The sequence below is a fragment of the Gorilla gorilla genome, chromosome 1 (genome assembly GCF_029281585.2).
Source record: "Gorilla gorilla gorilla isolate KB3781 chromosome 1, NHGRI_mGorGor1-v2.1_pri, whole genome shotgun sequence".
In the NCBI taxonomy this organism is placed as follows: Eukaryota; Metazoa; Chordata; class Mammalia; order Primates; family Hominidae; genus Gorilla; species Gorilla gorilla.
This window is the reverse complement of record NC_073224.2, coordinates 50,625,872-50,638,050: the sequence shown is the minus strand read 5'-3', so window position 1 is coordinate 50,638,050 and position 12,179 is coordinate 50,625,872. Positions and strand designations below refer to the sequence as shown.

The following is a 12,179-nucleotide window of genomic DNA, read 5'->3' as shown; positions in this document are numbered from 1 at the left end:
CAGAGGGGGTAGCGGACGAGGGACAGGGAGCGAGACAAGCAGGCGACGCAGGCCAGCGCCCAGCAGCCGGCAGGACACACCGACCCGCAGGCAGGCAGATAAGCTCCTCTGCGCACTCACCCTGGAACTCTCGGGCCGTCTCTCCACAGGTGCATCCCCGGGGGATGGTGAGAGGCAGTCACTCCTCCCACCTACGCGGGGGCACTTCGGCTGGCGGCTGTTGGCGCGCCCCCTGCCAGCCGGCTAGCCGGCGCAGGATCCACAATCTTCAAGGGTGGCCAGGTGAGCGAGGCGGCATCCCTGATTGCCAGTCACCTGGGAGTGACGTCTGACCGCAGACCCTGTTGAGGGACTGCGAGGCATAGGGAAAGGAAGAAAAAGTGAGGGTATATGTGGGGGTGGGGGGTGGAAGGAGCTAGACCTGAGAGCCCTGGTGCTTGATCGGTGGGAACAGCGGGAGAAATTCCCGGTATTTGCGTCCCCAAGGGACGTCTTAACTTCTGGCCTATGTGCTTTACGTGCTTAGGTGCTTCCAAGATCCTAAACGCTGTTAACCACTCTGCGAGGTAGAAAACAGGCCCAGAGAAGTTCAAGAACTTGCTGTAGAAGGTTACTGAACGAGTAAGCAGCAGAGGCCGGTCTAGAACCAGCCCCGTGTGCCCTTCTGATAGCGCAGCAGCAGCACTTAACACCTAACCGGCTTGGCTAAATTCTATGTGAGAGGCACTGGTGCTGACGGTAAAAATAAAAACAAAACACCATCCAGTCCAGAGGCAGCTTACAGCTCAATAGAGAAGGTATTGTGTGGTGTTGGCTGTGAAATTCACTTAATCTTCAGTATGCAAGATGGACTATTGGGACTCTCCCTAGAGCAGATTAGAAGTTAGGAGTGACAGACTGGGCGCGATGGCTCACGTCTGTAATCCCAGCACTTTGGGAAGCCGAGGCAGGTGGATCACCTGAAGTCAGGAGTTCGAGACCAGCCTGGCCAACATGGCGAAACCCCCCTCTACTAAAAATACAAAATTAGCTGGGCATGGTTCGGGTGCCTGTGATCCCAGCTACTTGGGAGGCTGAGGAGGGAGAATCGCTTGAGCCTGGGAGGCAGAGGTTGCAGTGAGCCGAGATTGTGCCACTGCACTCCAGCCTGGCGACAGAGCAAGACTCTGTCCCAAAAAAAAAAAAAAAAAAAAATTTAGGAGTGATAATAGTAGGGTCCCAGACTCTCAGAAAGGGCAGAGTCTGTGACAGGAGAGAAGTCCTTTTGTCTTGCTTTTTTTTTTTTTTTTTTTGAGACAGAGTCTTGCTCTGTCGCCAGGCTGGAGTGCAGTGGCACAATCTCGGCTCACTGCAACCTCTGCCTCCCAGGCTCAAGCGATTCTCCCTCCTCAGCCTCCCAAGCAGCTGGGATCACAGGCACCCGAACCACGCCCAGCTAATTTTGTATTTTTAGTAGAGGGGGGTTTCGCCATGTTGGCCAGGCTGGTCTCGAACTCCTGACTTCAGATGATCCACCTGCCTCGGCTTCCCAAAGTGCTAGGATTACAGGCATGAGCCACCGCATCCGGCCTTTGTCCTGCCTTTTAACCAGACTCCCCTTTATAATGTCACCAGACATCCAATTAGCATTACTTCTTGAAGGTTCTACCTCCTCAACAGCCTACAAATTCAGCGCCTTCATTCCATCCCATGACCACTTACCATTTAGCTGCCTAAAATATAGTAGCATCCTCCTTTTGTGCTTTGGAGCCCAAGCTTCCACCTTCCCAAGGATTTTGCTCTTTATGAGTAATTTTCAGTCTGTCTACCAGATCATTCCCACCCATTTGCAAACAAGCTGTAGTAATATTTATTTAAAAAAATAATTATAACTCTCCTCAGCCACTATACTCCCACTTCCAGCTATTACAATCCCTACCATTTCACAGCAGAACTTCTCAAAACAGCTGTCTATGCTTGTCCCCATTCTCTTACTCTCAATAATTGATACATTGTACTATTCTGGAAATTGCTTTTTAAACTCTACATTATGGTGGGTCATGGTGGCTCACGTCTGTAATCCCAGCACTTTGGGAGGCCGAGGTGGGCGAATCACCTGAGGTCGGGAGTTCGAGACCAGCCTGGCCAACATGGTGAAACCCCATCTCTACTAAAAATACAAAAATTAGCTGGGCGTGGTGGTGGGCACCTGTAATCCCAGCTGCTTGGGAGGCTGAGGCAGGAGAATCACTTGAACCCAAGAGAAGGAGGTCGCAGTGAGCTGAGATCCCACCATTGCACTCCAGCCTGGATGACAAGAATGAAACTTTGTCTCCAAAAATAAATAAATAAATAAATAAATAAATTCTACATTATTTTTGACATCTGTCTATGCTGATACGTAGGCTAGATCTAGTTCATTCATTTTTAACTACTGCATAGTATTTAAGCATATGGATATGGCACATTTTGTTCACCAGAAATTTATTCAACTTTTATAATTTATTTCCAGCTTTTCCCCCTATTTATTTTTATTTTAAAATGCTACAGTAAATGTTCTCATATGCCTCTTTGTGTTCATGTGTCAGAATTTCTCCCAGGTGTATATCTAGAAGTATATGCTGAGTATAAGTATTGCTGTGTCATATAATGTATGAGTTTTCAACTAAATAGGACCATATCCTGAATTTTATCTCTAAATTAGTTGTATTAAATTAGTTGTCCAACAAGCTGCATTTTAGTTTCCCAACATCTTCATATTCAGACTTTTTAATTTTTATCAATCTGGTAGGTGTAAAAATAGCATCTCATTTTGCTTTTTTATTTCTCTGATTACTGAGTATTTTGAGTATCTTTCCTTGTATTTATTTGTTGTTTGGATTTTCTCTTCTGTAAATCATTCATATCTTCTGCTCAACTTTTTATTAGATTGTTTTTCTTATCAAATTGTAGGACCTGTATATATTCTGATATGTTGAAAATATCTTCTCTAATCTGTCACTATCTTTTTGCTTTGGATGGGGTCTTTTGTTACACAGAAAATTTAAATTATGATGCAATCAATTCCTCCTTTTATTATTTTGGCTTTTTGTGTCTTGTGTTCTGTACCTTGAGAATAGAAATATTTCCCCCTGTATGTTTTCTAACAAATTTAACTTTTGTTTTTCATATTTAGAGCTTTAATCCAACTGGAGTTTATTTTTGTGTTATGTGTGGAGTAAGAATCTAACTTCATTTTTTCCCCAGCAGGGCAAACCAATTACTCCATTTATTGAATTGTCCATCATTTCTCAACTATCATCTGTATAATATATTATTTCAAATTTTATATGAGGCTATTTCTGGAATCTCTGGCCTATTCTATTAATTTATTTTTCTATCCCTATCCCAATATTTCACTATTTTAGGTACAACAGCTTTCTAATGAGCCTTAATTCTTGGTAAAAACAAGCCTCCCTTTGTTCTCATTTTTAAAATGTTTCTCACAATTTTGAAATGGTGAAATTTGGTATCAGTTTATTGAGTTCCAAAAAAGTTCTGTTATTGAGTTTCTGGTTTGAGGCATTGACTTTAGAGATTAATTTGGGAAATAATTGATATATTTATTATTTCATTCATGTCTATTCTTATGTCCTTCAATAATGTTTTATAATTTTCTTCAAAAATGTCTTCCCACCTTTTGATAGATTTATTTCTATGTACCTTACAGTTTCTGTTGCCATTGTGTATATAATTTTGTTATACCACATTTTCTAATTACTATTGGTTATTCCCAGTATATGGGAACAATATTGATTTTTGTGTCTTGCTCTTATATCCAGCAGTTTTCCTGCAGTTTGTAAATAATTTTGGATTATCTATACATACAGTATCAACAATAATTTTTTTTCTCCCATTCTATTTAGCTCTTCTTTTTCTTGTCTTATTGTGAAGGCTAAGACTCCAGTACAATGTCAAAGAGCAGGAATCGTTGATGTTTCTACCTTTAATGAGAATGCATCTAAAGTTTCACCATTACATATTATATTTATGGCAGGTCCTCTTCACTTTTTAATTTTTAAAAGATACTTATTTTTACACACACACATATTATAAAGAGTCAAATTATTCTACAGTAGTTGTTATGAGAAAAAGTAATTCCCCATACTACTAATATTTTTCAATTTCCTATTTTCGTTTTCTTCCATTTTTTACTTTTTCACTAAAGAAAACTGTATCCATATACAAAAACAGAGAGAATAGCATGAGGAAACCCCATGCTTCCATCACCCAGCTTTAACAATTACCAACAGATAGTCAGTCTGTTTCATCTAAATCTTTATCCATTTCCTTCCATCCTAAGATTATTTTGAAGCAAATGTCAGACATCATATCATTTTATCTGTATTTCATATATGTATTTCTAAAGGATAAGGACTCTTAACTATAACTACAACACCTTACCATCCCTGTATTAGTCAGGGTTCTCCAGAGAAATAGAACCAATAGGAGATTTTGTGTGTGTGTGTGTGTGTGTGTGTGTGTGTGTATGTGTGTGTGTGTGTGTGTAAAGAGAGAGAGAGAGAGAGGAGATATTTGTTATAAGAAATTAGGTACATAATTTATAGAGGCTGAGACATCCCAAAATCTACAATTGGCAAGCTGGAGACCAAGGAGAGGCAAAGTATAGTTCCAGTCTGAGTCTGAAAGCTTGAGAACCAGGAGAGCTAATGGTGTCAGTTCCTGTCTGAAAGCCAGCAGGCTTGAGACTCAAGGAGAACAGATTTTCCAACTGGGGCTTCAAGGTGGGAAAACAACATTTCCCAGTGTAAGCAGTAAGGCACAAAGAGTTCCCTTTTATTCGAGGGAGGATCTGCCTGTTTGTTCTATTCAGGCCTTTACTGATGGGATGAGGCCCACCTGCATCAAAGAAGAGCAATCCGCCTTATTCAGTTTATTGATTTAACTGTTAACCTCACCCAAAAACACACCCAGAATAATGTTTAACAAACATACTCAGAATAATGTTTGACCAAATATCTGGACCCCCATGGCCCAGTCAAGTTGATACATAAAATTAACCATCGCAATCTCTGAAACTATTAATAATTCATTAACATTATCACATATTTTGTCAGTGTTCATAAATTCTTAATTGTCTAAAAACAATGTTTTATTGTCTTTAAATTTTTAGTGGTTTATTTGTTTGAATCCAGATTCAAATAAGGTTCATGCACTGGCATTGTTTAATGTGTCTCTTAGGTCTGTGATTTGTAGATTACACTGCCATCCCTTTGTATGCTTTGTTCCTTGCAGTGTTGTTGTTGAAGAAACCAGATTGTTTTGTAGAATTTCCCATGATGTATGTTTTCAAAATTGCATCCCTGTTAAGTTGTTTAACAAGTTTCTTTGTTTGCTGATGCCTGATCAGATTCTGGTTAGATTTGTTTAGTTTAGTTTTTTAGCAAGAGTGTTTCATAGGTGTTATTGGGTGCATCCATCAGGGATATGTAATGTGTGATTGTCTCTCTTTTTGTGATGTTATCAGCCATTGTTAATTATTGCACAGATCCAATAATTCATCAGCATTGCAAAATGATCATATTCTATTATTCCTTCATTGTTTATTACTTTAAATAATTCTGTAAAGAGAATCTTCTCTATTAACTATTTGGTTATCCTTAGGCATAGTTTGTACAGAAAAGACAGAATAAATGCTTCTTTTTCTATTATTAATAGTTTTCAAGATAATAAATTTGTTTTCTGGAATTCTTCAAATCATGGATTTTTTTTTTTTTTTTTGAGACAGAGTCTTGCTCTGTTGCCCAGGCTGGAGTGCAGTGGCACAATCTCGGCTCACTGCAACCTCCGCCCTTCCAGGTTTAAGCAATTCTCTGCCTCAGCCTCCGGAGTAGCTGGGATTACAGGTGTGTGCCACCATGCCCGGCTAATTTTTTTTGTATTTTTAGTAGAGATGGAGTTTCACCATCTTGGCCAGGCTGGTCTTGAACTCCTGACCTCGTGATCCACCCGCCTCTGCCTCCCAAAGTGCTAGGATTACAGGCATGAGTCACCACGCCTGGCCAAATCATGGATTTAAACATATTTTATATGTTTGAGTCACTTATAGTTATTACTTTGATGCTCAAATTGTCCCGACTTTGGCAAATGGAGCTGATTTATGTTGGTACCTTAGTCCTTTTGTGTTGTTGTTTGTTTATCAATGAATATTTTCTTTAAAAATTTAATGTATATATCTTTTTTTTTTTTGAGACAGTCTCGCTCTGTCTCCCAGGCTGGAGTGCACTGGCATGATCTTGGCTCACTGCACCCTCCACCTCCCGGGTTCAGGCGATTCTCCTGCCTCAGCCTCCTGAGTACCTGAGATTACAGGTGCCCACCACCATGCCCCCACTAATTTTTGTATTTTTAGTAGAGGTGGGATTTCACCGTATTGGCCAGGCTGGTCTCAAGCTCCTGAACTCAAGTTGTCTTCCTGCCTCAGCCCCCCAGAGTGCTGGGATTACAGGCATGAGCCGCCATGCCCAGCCCTAATGTATATACCTTTTTAATTGAGAAACAATTCAATATACCATAAAAGTCACCCTTTTAAATTGTACAGTTCAATGGGTTTTTCTGTTTGTTTGTTTTTTTGGGGGGGAGTCTCGTTCTGTCGCCCAGGCTAGAGTGCAGTGGCACAATCTCGGCTCACTGCCAGCTCCGCCTCCCAGGTTCACACCACTCTCCTGCCTCAGCCTCCCGAGTAGCTGGGACTACAGGCGCCTGCCACCACACCCGGCTAATTTTTTGTATTTTTAGTCGTGTTAGCCACGATGGTCTCAATCTCCTGACCTTGTGATCCGCCCCCTCGGCCTCCCAAAGTGCTGGGATTACAGGCGTGAGCCACCACGCCCGGCCAATGGTTTTTAGTATATTCAAAAAGTTGTGCAACTATCACCACCATCTAATTTCAGGATAACTGCCTTATCCGAAGAAGAAACCACATACCCATTAGCAGTCACTACCCATTCCCCCTCCCACTCCCAGCTCCTGACAACTACCAATCTACTTTCTGTCTCTACAGATTTTCCTGTTCTGGGTGTTTCATGCAAATGAAATCATACAATATGTGGCCTTTTGTGACTGGCTTCTTTCGCTTAGCAGAGTGTTTTCAAGGTTCATCCATATTTTAACATGTAGCAGTACTTCCTTTCTATGGATAAATAATATTCCCTTGTATGGATATACCACATTTTATCTTTTATCAGTCAATAGACATTTGGGTTGTTTCCACCTTGGGCAGGTTACAAATAATGCTGCTAGTGAACATTCATGTGCAAGTTTTCGTGTGGACATACGTTGTTAATTTTGGGGGTATATACTTAGGAATGGAATTGCTGGGTTATACGATAACTCTGTTCACGTTTTTGAGGAACTGCCAAACTTTTTCAAAATTGGCTGTACCATTTTATCCTGAGTCCTTTCTATAAAGTCTTAGCATTCTTTGATAGCTCTATTGCTTTCTGGCATGGCAAGACGTTTTTGATGTGAGTGGCATACTGTATATTTTTTGTAATTCTTTTTTTCATTTAACATATCCTGCAGACTACTTCATGGGAGAATTCAGAGATGTTTCTCTTTCCTTTTTGCAGCTTTTTTAATACTCCAGTGTATGGAAGTACCATACTTTATTCATCCAGTCACCTTTGACAGGCATTCTGATTGTATCCAGTCTTGCTGTTACAAATAGCGCTATAATAAATTGCCTCTTTCTATACATAGATAAATAGATCTATGTATAAAGATATATATGTATGTATGTTTGTGTGTGTGTGTGTGTGTATCTTTTCATATTTCACTAGTGTAATCTTTGCGTTAGGCGCCTAGAAGTGAGATTCCTGGGTTAAGGGTATATGCATAAACAATTCTGCTATATATTGCCAAATTATCCTCTGTAGGGATTGAACCAATTTGCATTATGACTGGGAATGCATGAGAGTGTCTGTTTTCCCAGTCTTGCCAACAGTGTATTCTTAAATTTTGGATTTTTGCCAATTTGATAAGTCAAAAATAGTATCTCAGTTTAGCTTTGATTTGAATGCCTTTTAAGTGAGGTTGAACATCTTTTCATAATGTTAAGGGCCATTTGCATTTCTTTTTCTAGTAATTATTGATATCTCTAGCTGATTCTTCTGTGATTGTTGACCTTTTTAATTATCCTTTTTGAGAAACTTTATATACCATGGAAATTAACCTTTGTCTGACATTTAAGTTGAAAATATTTTTTCCCATTTTGTCACTGATCTTTTTACTTGACTTATGGTATCTCTTGATGTAGGTCACCATTTTAAATTCAATTTAGTAGATTTATTTGCTATTAACCTTGATATTTTTAAATAACAAATAGATACTGCCACTTCTTGATTTTTTAGTTTTAGGAATTTTCTACTCACCTTCCCTTTGGTAGATGAGCAGATAGTACCCTTCCAGCAAAGACTCACCACTCACATTGCACATTTTCAGAACCCCACCCTCCCAATATAGTAATGGGAAGAGTGACTTGTGTGTCCTCATCTGAAACTGATGTCATAAGAACCAAAAGTTGGATCTTAAGGGAATAATAAAGAGTTTGTGAAGCTCCCTCTCAAAAATATAGTTAAAAATAAAAAACAAGGCACAATTTATCCTCACATAATTTAATCAAATCTTTTAAAAAAGGATTTGCTTCCCTGGATTTGAATGTTGGTTTCTACATTATCAAGCAGTAGATGTAAGAGGCAGAGAAATCTAAATCCAAATTGTTAGGTGTCACTTCCATTGAAGAAGAAAGAAGTTCTGTTTTCATATGTTCAACTTGAACACCACGTTTTCAGGAACAGATCTATCATGAAAAATAAAATGTGTTTCTCAGAATACATATTTATCAATGTATCTTTATTAACAATCTCCCATTTTTGCCAAAGGGTGAATTCAAAATTCTTCTGGCATTATTACTTGTCAAAGAAGAGTGGGGACATGTGTCCCTCTTCTGCCATACTGTGACCTGGACAGAAGAAAGTGAATAAGGACATTTTTCTCCCTGAAGGCTTCGGGAGCTTGGCCTGCAGAAGCCTCTTCTTGGTTAGGACTCAGAACCCTCTCAGAACATTGTGACCTGCCAGAGCTGGCATTGCACAGAGACCTTCCTGGGCAACCCTTGATTCACCGTCCCATAAATGTCCAGATGGAGGAAGTGGTCTGGGGAAGATGGACCATTATGAAGATTAATGCACCTTTTATAGCTAGGAGCAGCCCTTGATGTTGCCATTGCCTTCTGTTAGGTTGGTTTAACACTGAGTTTGATGGCCAGTAAACAGGTAAAAGGTATTGTATGAAGGACAGGAGGGTTAACCTGGCCAGTTTTGACTTCAGGGACTCCCAGAAAGTCTCCATTTGGCTCTTCTAATCATAAAATAACTTGTACAGTCACAAAATGTTGCAGTTGAAAGAGACTCATCTTTTGGTTCTGGCCAAGAGGCTGAGGACTATGGAAAGGACCTCAAAGATCATCAAGTCCCATTCTCTCATTTCCCAGAAGAAAGTCCAAACTGAAAGCCAAAGAGACAGGTGGAGTTCTTTTTTTTTTTTTTTTTTTTTTTTTTTTAAGACAGAGTTTTGCTCTTGTCTCCCAGGCTGGAGTGCAACAGTAGGATCTTGGCTCACCACAACCTCCACCTCCCGGGTTCAAGCGATTCTTCTGCCTTAGCCTCCCGAGTAGCTGGGATTACAGGCATGCGCCACCACACCCAGCTAATTTTTGTATTTTTAGTAGAGACTGGGTTTCTCCGTGTTGGTCAGGCTGGTCTTGAATTCCCGACCTTAGGTGATCCGCCTGCCTCGGCCTCCCAAAGTGCTGGGATTACAAGCTTGAGACACCACGCCCAGCCTACAAATGGTATTCTTAACATTGCACAGAGATGGTCTAGACTGGAGCAGGGGAGGGCCGGGACCTAAGTCTCTTTTTTCCCCTTCTGTGCACCACTCCCTGAGGGCAGCAGTTCCTCATCCTGGTTGCAGATTCAAATCTCCAGGACAAATTGTAAAATGCCTAAGCCTCACCCACAGTGATTCTGATTCACTGCCTTAGAGCAAAACATTCAGCCCTGGAGCCAATAAAGCCAACTAAACTTCTACGATGGGCTGTGTAATAATTTGTATAGTATATGATTTGTGTTTTTATAGGGGCTTTTAGAGAGTAGATCAGAGAAATGACTCAAATAGTGGTAAGAATTTCAGTCGCCCCATCGGATCAGGGGCATATGTGTGTACAGTGGTTTTGGGAGGCTCTCAGGCCTGTGAGGGGATCTAGTGCCTAGGCATCCTGGCAGCCAGAAACACAGAGGAACTCTATAAAGGGCTTTCCCTCTCTAGTGCCTAGGCATCCTGGAATCTAGAGAGGGGTAGTAGCTCTTTATGGAATAGGAACACTCTCCCTGGAAGCCCCTCGGCAGACCTCAGCTCCAAGGGGGGAGAGGCAGAGTTAGTACGAGATAGTTTCATTGGCAATGGGGCTGGAGTCTCCAGGGGTACGTACTTAGCTCTCTGACATGACTTCTTAGAAGAGGAGGCAATCTTACTATGCTCAAATAACACCACCCTTGACTCCTTTGGGAGAACAGTTGAAACTTTCAACTAGTTATTATCAGTTCATGAAAAAGTTTTAGTTTTTCCTTTAAGCTCGTTGTAGCTATCAGACCTCCAGTAAGTTTCCTTAATGACCTGAGGGCAGTGATTCACAGACGATAGATGCATAGCATAGCTTTCTAGTTTCTGGGAAAGCTGGCCCCAGCCAACTTGTGAGCTTGACTGTTTGAGGCTGGGAGCCCTGTGGAGGGAGGGGTCCAGGGTGCAGGAGCAGGGAGGTGCACAGCTGCTGAGCCCAAGAGGTGGGAGGCTGGGGACGGCTGCTGAGTCCAGCTTCCTCCTATTCTTGTATTCAGTGCCAGAGCTTCCTTGATCCTCTAGAGAAGTAGAGTCTTAAGCAAGACTCATCATTAAGTTGGCTCAAGTACACGCCTGGTTCCTCTCCTTCAGCTACAACAGGAGGAGGGAGGTTTGGCTTCAGTGTCTTCCTAAGCCTGCTTTCAGAGACCTGTGCTTCTTTTTTCCTTCTACTTCCTGCCCCACAACCTGCCCCCCGCCAATCCTGCCATGTTCCCAATATTCTCATGTGCATTCCCCCATAGCAAGTGTTACTGCTCAGGTTGGGTTGGTGGATGGGTAAGTGGCAGCCTGTGTTACAGACATCCTTCTTCATTTATCTTCCCATCAACACTTACCAATTCTGTGCCCACTGATGGTGGCAGAGGGCAGGTGAGTTCATTAATCCATGTAGCCAATGTGCACAGGTAGGCAGCATGAAGGCCGAGTTGTCTATTAGGGACCTCTGTATCCCCAGCTCTCACCATAATTCCTGGCACATAATGGGTTCTCAATAGCCCTTTATTGGAAGGAGGGATGGATGGCAGATATGGGGGAAAGAAACACTGGACCTGAAATGGGGAAACCTGAGTTCTCCTCTCGGTACTGCCAATGACTCAGTATACCCTTGATAAAGTCACTTCATCACTCTGGCCTCAGTTTTCTCTTATATAAAACAAGGTAGTTAAATTGGTTGATCACTAAGGTCCTTGCAGTACGTCTTTTAGGGTCCTATGATGGTACAATTCCACAATATCTTGACCCATGCTGAGCTGTTAGGGCTACGTGCTGAGGAATATATGCTGAGCTGTTATTCTTCTCAGGTGATACCGATGTTTAAAACAGGCCTTCTGAAAAATAGCACCCAACCCAAGGAGGGACTCTAATTCTGAAAATTCAGAGCTAAAGGGGAAGGTCGTGGGCCAGATTTGTGGGCACAGATTCCAAGTCAGAGTCCCACTCAACAACCAGGATTGGCAACTGCCCGGACAGAGGATGTCTGAATGTCATACAGCAGGCCAGGCTTCAGGGTGGTGGGATCGTAGGTGAGCAATCTCATTCAGAGAGATAATGTCCCTCTTTGAGATGCCTCCCATACTGGTCCATGCCATGTTCCCTTCCTATGATCTGGCTTAAATTCAAGTCTGGTCTTTAACACACTTCTACCTTCAGAATCTGGTGTCCTGATCCCCTCAATGAAAAAAAAAAAAAAAGTCATTGTATAGCCAAAAATATATTTTTAAAGGACCAGTCTAAAGTGG

The 12,179-nt window shown here is 41.6% G+C and overlaps 1 long non-coding RNA gene across 1 annotated transcript; it reads left to right on the top strand.

Annotated features, from left to right (window-relative positions):
* The first annotated feature begins 239 nt into the window (after window positions 1-239).
* Window positions 240-9,237, top strand: LOC134758342 (uncharacterized). Its single transcript, XR_010133427.1, has 3 exons — window positions 240-282; window positions 527-797; window positions 8,922-9,237. It is a non-coding gene; the product is annotated as an uncharacterized lncRNA (long non-coding RNA).
* The last annotated feature ends 2,942 nt before the right edge of the window (window positions 9,238-12,179 follow it).